The sequence below is a fragment of the Dipodomys spectabilis genome, unplaced genomic scaffold (assembly GCF_019054845.1).
Source record: "Dipodomys spectabilis isolate Male_0828 unplaced genomic scaffold, ASM1905484v1 ptg000076l, whole genome shotgun sequence".
NCBI lineage: Eukaryota > Metazoa > Chordata > Mammalia > Rodentia > Heteromyidae > Dipodomys > Dipodomys spectabilis.
In genome coordinates this window covers 10,652,501-10,659,839 of record NW_024870753.1, presented here as the reverse complement: position 1 = coordinate 10,659,839, position 7,339 = coordinate 10,652,501, and positions in this window count along the sequence as shown.

Here is a 7,339-nt window from a genome sequence, read left to right as displayed (position 1 = left end):
CCTGTCCGTGCTTCGTGGTGGGCACCTGTGATGCCTCCTTGAATCTCTCCTGAGACACGGTTCACTAGAAGAGGGCGTGTCCCAGCCCGAGCTGCTCTGTCAGCAGAGGGCCGGCGGGCCTCCCCCTCGCCAGCACACCCAGGGGCCCCAGGCGCCGTGGGGCCAGGAGAGACAGGGAACCCGGCCTCCTCAGGAAGAAGGAAGAACAGAAAAGTGATCTCCCGTTCAAAGGCCAAAGCCAACATGTCAAACCATGACTTCACAACCCAATTCCCGGCCACTGCACAATGACACAATAACCGGGATTTTAAAAGAGATGATTTGCTCCTTTCTGTTAACACTCAACACGCACACACACTCGCTTCCGTGTGTTCATCTCTGGCTGTAACTCCAGGAGGGTCACATCCGTGCCTTGAGACGCTGCCTCGGCTGTGCGGTGTGTGATCTTGGCCAGGTCACTCGCTCTCTCTAGGTGTATTAGGAGCATGCAGTACAAATGCCCACAACATGGCAGCTGCTGCCTCTCATTGGAGGCCTGGAGATGAAAGTCTACAAGGAAGCCAAAGCACGTCTTGGCACGGTACCTGGCTTCAAGACATAATGAGTGCTTCACCAGGATTGTCCAGTTTGTAGTTTAAAAAATGAAATACCTTTCACTCAACATTTGGACCAGAGCAGGTCGCAGGGAGGTTCGGGGACAAGCGCGGGCTGCGTCCCGGTGATGTCGGCAGCCTGGACCCCTGGACGGCGGTGAGCTCTAGTTTAGAGCGGCCACGCATGTCCTAAGAGCTTTCTGGGAGCCAGGCAGAGGCTGAGCCTTTTCTGCTTCCCCTCCCGACAACCTCGCTCACCAGGGAGGAAATGGAGTTGCGGGGACGCGAGGCTCAGCCCGCCGCACAGCCGCGGCCCCCACGGCTGCCCAGTGCGAGCGGGTCTCCAGGGCGCCCTGTGCCCAGCGGCCTGCGGGTTCTCCCAGCTCACCCACTGCCTCCCGAGCCTGGTCCTCTCCCCTTCGCCTCCCAGGGCCTCCCAGTGGCTCTCCGCTGTCCTGCCCGGCCCCAGGCGACCCTGCCACCTCTTCCCTCGCCCCCTGCTCTCCGACCTGCAGACCCCCCGGCCGCCGCCCTCCCTCCCCCAGGCTCCGTGTTCAGCCTCCTCGCCCCAGTGCGGAGTTCCCTGCTCTAGCCTCCCTCCCTCCACCACAGCTCCCGGAGTCTGGACCCAGACACGGCTCGTGTCCCTCCTCCATCTCCCCCTCTGTCTCTCCAATCTCAGCCTGGCAGCTGCCCACTCACCAGATGAATCTGTCAGAAAGGACCTTCCCTAGACACTGTGGCTCAATTGGGAGGCAAAGAGCTGCAAACCAGGCCTGAAAGCCTGCGATCTGGTCCAAGAGCTCTCCCGGTCACTGTCCTACGCTGATGCAGACACAGGCCTGCAGCTCCCGGTGGTCAGCCTGGCACTTCCGCGTCTCAGTCCCTGCTCAGAAGCTCAATAGTGCCTGGAGACTCACCGTGTAGCGTCTACATCGCATTAAATGTGGTTATCTATGCATCAAGGTGGGCTATTCTCTGCCTTAAGACACTAGAAAATGGCACAATGTCTCCATGTCTTGTCTGCTTAGAAGACTATCATCAGGACAGCTCAACTTTTCAGAAGCTCCCATGGTTCCTCCTGCACTCCCAGGCCTCTGACCTGAAGGGGCTCCTTGGTAACGGAGCTTTTACATAGATTTCCCAGAATGTGCTAGGCAATTCTGTAAGAAAGAGCCTCAGGGCACACAGGTTAACATGTTGAGTTTCTACACATTCTGCCAGTGTTTCTTGGAATTCGTTTAAGAAGCTGTACAGCCGAGCCATAATAATTCTCGTGTTAGAGCGTGTCACTGTTGCAAGCTGGTGTGAGATTCGGATGCTTCCAGCCCAAGGCCTGAAGCTGCAGAGACAGGAGAATCAACAAGAGAGAGACGCGGCCATGCCCCCGTTCCTCCTGCGACTGTGGCTCCTGCCGGCTGTGTGTGTGGAGAGGAGCGGAGCTGCATCTCTGTGCCTCACCTGTGGGCAGCACAGATCCTCGCGGGGCCGCTGTCCCTGCTGCCCATCCTCAGGATCCTGTCATCTGATTCTCACGCTGCCCTCTGGTTGGGCGGCCATTTCCATGGAGGCATTTTCCCCTAGGACTCGTGTGGTGGAGGGTGAGGGAGCAAACCTGCCCAGGGCCCTTCACAAGGACCCCCGCGTGGCCTGGGGCATTGTCCACGCACCGTCCACACTGGCCTTGGGGCTTGAGGTAAGCTGGAGGGGGCGTGGAAAACCTTCCCTTCCCAGGATTTGTGCAGACGCTCAACTCCTGAAACCTGAACCCTGCAGACTCAGGACACTGGCCGGGGGACGCGCTGGCGCGGGGAAGAGGAGCGTGTGTGACCCGCCGGTCATGTGCTGGACGCCACGCGTCTCCCCGCCCCCCCCACGGGTCAGCTGGCTGCACGACCACCGCCCCAGCACGGATATGTACAAAAAGGGGCTTGGGGTGACCCAACTCAAGACGGAATCAACCTCCGTACCCCAGGGAGGGAACTTGGAAGGCCATCTGGGACTGCAGACCCGCAGCCACTCAGAGTCCGCGGCCTGGGGCTCTCCGGCTCTCCGACGAGCAGCACCTCACGCCCGTCCCCCCGCCCGCTCCTCGGACGTCGGCAGGGCTGGGAAGGGCTGGGAAGGGCTGTCCTCGGGAGCCCCATGCTCCCCAATCCAGGCTGTTCCAGTGTCCATCAGGGGCCCTTGCCTCTCCCCGCTGGGTTCTGCGAGGCTGAAGCTGCACCCCGCGCCCGCCGCCCGCCAGCCCCCACCCGCCCCGTCCCGCCACCCCTGTGCTGCCCGCCCGCCCTGCCCTCCCCGGAGGCTGCCTCTTAGAGAGGCGAAGGAAAATCCTATCATCTCCCCAACACCCCAAAGCTCATCCTTCCCGCCCTCTTCCCCGTGCCGCAGTGTGGACAATCACATGAACCCTCGCGTTCACGCCGAGAGCACAGCGCCCTTCGGCTCTGGGGGCAGTGCCCGAGCCTGGGCCTCACACGCGGCCCCTCCCTGCCCTGCAGGCCTGCGTCCCCCGCTCGCCTTCCGCACGGCATCATCCCTTGGCTGGCCTTAGCTCCTCCTCCTCACCTGAGCCACCCTAAGAGTGTAGCCCTCCACAGCAGGGCAGCCGCAACGGAAACCACACAGGGTTCATCCTGCATTCGGTGCTGGCGGAATGAGTGAGCGTCAGTCAGCTGCTGTCACAGTGAAAGGGGCTGGGGCGGCCGCTAATCTCAGCTCTTCTTCCTACACAGGCACTTGTCAAACACCAAGTCTGGAGTTGGCAGCCGACGTCTGAAGGAAGGGTTGGGATTCCTCCAGCTCCCTTTGCCTAGGGCAGGGTTGGGCTGTGGGGTGACCAGAGGGACTGAGCAGGGCCTGGGGTTGGAAATGGAGCGGAAGGAACTTGACAGGAAGAAAGCGTTTGCAGGGATTGTCTTTCTTCCTGCTCTCATCCCAGGATTCTGATGGGCGTTCTGTTCTGTATCATTTCTCAGCTGTTGCTCGTCAATGCATAATTTATACAGCATCAAAAGAATAATTGGCAACATATGAATATGCATTGCGAGTTTATGACAGCGCATCCGCCGGCACACCATTACCTCCCCTTCAGGTTTAAATGTACGCCTCTGCACCTAAGAAAAACGAGTCTGCGCCGGCCAGTGTCAAGACAGGGCGCTCCCTCTCCTTTATTAATGTGGAGAACAAAGACCATGCTCTTCAAAGGTTGTTTTTATAGAATGATTTCTCCCGCCATACACAGTGTGAGTGTTTGCTTCTTCATAGAAGCGCGTATGTTAGGGTAAGTCTTTGGGGGGCATTACTGTCACCCTTACATGCACTCAAGCCCTCAACCCCGTGAGCTCCTCAGATTGACGGAACTCCTGCCCCCCCAGTGTGAGCAGGCCCTCCTTCTCCAGCAGCTGGCTTCCTGTGTCAGCCCTTCTGTCCGTCAGCTGACCCTCTAATGGGACCCTCCCTGCCCCTGTACTTGTGCTGCCAGTTACCTGAGTATGCACAGGTCTAGTGTCCAGCTTCTCCTTTGATCCCTGTAGCCCTGTGGAAGACATTTGCACATGGACGCTGTGGTTCTCAGAACGAGAGAGCCGGCACCCAGCCGGGCTCAGCTGTGTTAACAGACCTAGAGACCAGAGTCGAGGGGAACACGATACAGCCGCAGCACTGCCGCTCTGTTGAGGAGCAGACGCTGGGCTGGGAAGGTGCTCAGTGGCCGCGTGCTTGCCTCGAGCCTGTACCACCTAGAGAGGCAGCACCTTCATCAGGAAACGGAGGCCAGGGGCGTCTCAGTAATCCCCAAACCCAGCAGCAGGTGGGACCAGGACTCACCTACATCCGACTCCTTTCTGGAATGGGTGCCACTGATTCCATCTATCTTTAATCTTTTTCCTTTTTAAGCCCTGACCCTCTGCGGATGAAAAGTTCTACCCTTTGTAAAGTGGCCTCTGATTTACTCGGTCTCCTCCCTTAGGACCTGGGTCACCGCACCTCTGGGAGTAGCTCTCTTCTGTGTCTAACTAGTGGGTAGCTATTTTATTTTTCTGCCCGGACTTTGGGCTTGGGACCTGGCATCCGCAGGCCAGGGCTCGCCCGTCCGAGGGAGCTCCCGGGCCTCCGTGCTTCGTTTATTTCTAGGTTAGGTCTTGGTTTTGCCCACGGCAGTGTCAGCACATAGCCTCTAACTCCTGGGCATCCACGTCGCTGGAACTACACAGATGGCGGCTCACTTGAGACACAAAGCCTGGCCCAGGGAGGAGCTGTCCGTCTACAACTAAGCACAGAATCCACACACACACTCATTTCACAGTTTTGAAAGAGTGGTGAGTAGCTATGGGGTCCTGTTTACATTTCATGTTTCACCCGTGCAGTGAGGACAGCGCAGACCCTGCCAACCAGAGACAAGCACAGCATTCCCTTTGTCTCCGACACTACACTCCTGAGTTCCCATGGAGACCATAAAGGGATAGATGGAAAGGACTCTCCTAGGGAAAAAAATATATATTCAAATGTGATGACCATTTGGGGAAATTATTGGAATGAAAATAATAGGCTTCCATTTCCCAAGTAATAAAAGGAATTTTCTTAGACTGCTCATGTGTGCCCCGTGAGGGTTAGCAATAATGAAAGGTTGTCAGTTCTTACAAATAAGATGCGGTAATTCACTTTTAACAAGTAGACTCTGCTGAGCTTCCGGTATAATGTCTGACAGTCTTGAGCGAAGTGCAGATCTCCAAAGTAATAATTATATATAAAACAAGGGACAAGCTAGCAGGTTAAGTAAATGCCTGACTTAACCTTTAGCAATAGGGGGAATATATTAGAATAAAGTAGACTATTAGGGGCTTTTTAAAAATATTATTCTATTGACTCAATGACCAAATTCACTTTAAAAATCACTATGTCTAGAATTAACCTCGGAACTTAACTGAGGTGATCTGAGGAACAGCCACCCTGTTCACCTGTATCTTCCTGACACACAGTAAGTAGAAACGCTGTTGTGACACAGAGCCGGGGAGGAGATGCAGGCAGGGAAGCCTTCAGAGGCACAAAGCAGACCACACGCGGCCCGGGAAGTCGCAGGGAGCCTGTCTAGGGGCATGGGAGTGTCAGTGGATAATAAAAATACTCTAAAACGCTACTGTGATAGTCGCTCATATTTCAGCAAATCCACAAAACTCTTCAATTGTACACCTAAGACGGTCAATTTGATAACATCCAAACTCTAGCTCAAAGCGGCTTAATAAAAAAGATAGAAAAAAAAGAATGACAAGATCAAGAAGAACAAGAAGGAAAGAAAGAAGATGAAGGAAGAGAGGAAGAGGAGGAAGAAGAAGAAGAAAAAGGTGACGATGAAGACAAGGAGGAGGAGGAGGAAGAGGAGGAGGAGGAGGAAGAAGAAGGAGGAGGAAGAGGAGGAGGAGGAGGAAGAAGAAGGAGGAGGAGGAGGAGGAAGGTGATGATGAGGATTTTAAGAGAAAATCAAAGCACCTCTGAGCTAACATCAGCTCTTTGCGCAGATGTGGATTAGGAATCTTCTGGTTGACACTGCCAGGTGGTAATGAGACATCCAGATCCCCTCTGTATTCAGGGAACAAGCAAGGGAATAACTAAAATCAAAGCTGAGTCTCTAAAACACGTGTCTGCGTCTAAGCTCCCTGAGACCTCTTTTCCCTTCTTGTGCCAAGTGATAGGCAGTTTTGATAAGAAAATCCAGTCAATAGATGGCGGGTTATGATCTCCCTCTAATTCTCACTTGAATTTGAAGCCTGCTGACCCAGATCCATTTCCCCACACCGATTCAAATGGAAATTGCGGTCGATCTCAAGCAGGGCCCATTCTTCCCAGTGGTCAGGAGCTGCTGACTGTAGACAAAGGCCAGAGAGGGCCTGAGACCCCCTTCCCGGGAACCTCCTTCCGGGGACCCCCTTCCCAGGACCCCCTTCCCGGGCCTATGCCAGTGCGGATGCCAGCTGGCCTGGGATAAGGTGCTCAGCGCAGGCCACCATCTCTGACTTGGGTTTCACTGCTAGAGTCGGGATTTGTCTTTATTTCTACACTACCCAAGAAGAAAGCACATCTGCCTTTTTCTCCTCTTACGTTTCTCTTACGTCGGCATAGAAAAGACCCCAGCGCCTTGGCAGTGACTGACCGCTGAGAGACAGGATGTTTACAGTGGTGATGATGCCGAATGGGGTCGTCCGGGTGGGTCTCGATCTAACAGGACCGCTGGCCTCACAGGGCGACAGGACAGACTGGGAACCCCCCCCCCCCCAGAGCTACAGCCATTTCCCCACCCAGGACCCAGGCTCGGGATGCCAGCCCTGCCCACACCTGACCTGAGGCTCCAGCCCCCGAGCGGTGGGGACCCGTGGCCACCGTGGGAGCCGCGCGGCCCGCTGTGTGGGCCACAGCCACGTCAGCTCACAGATCCCTCCTGCCTTCTGCTTCCTGGGGCTCCTTCTGCTAACTGAGCCAGAGAGCGGGCAGGGCGACGGGCAAGAGAGATTAAAGTCAGACACGGATTTCCCCTCCTGCCACCATCCTGACGAGCTGTGTCTGCTCGCCTCGTCGGCCTCCTCGCCACGCAGCGGCCCCGCAGGGCGCCCCCATCCCATGCACCCCGCCTTCCAGTCCTCCCAGCCCTGTTGGCGCGACGCCTTCCCCAGCTCCGTCCCAGGACCGGAGTCCACCATACCTGCAGTCCACTGCCCGCATTCCCGCAGCGGCTGCCCGCGGCTGCTGCC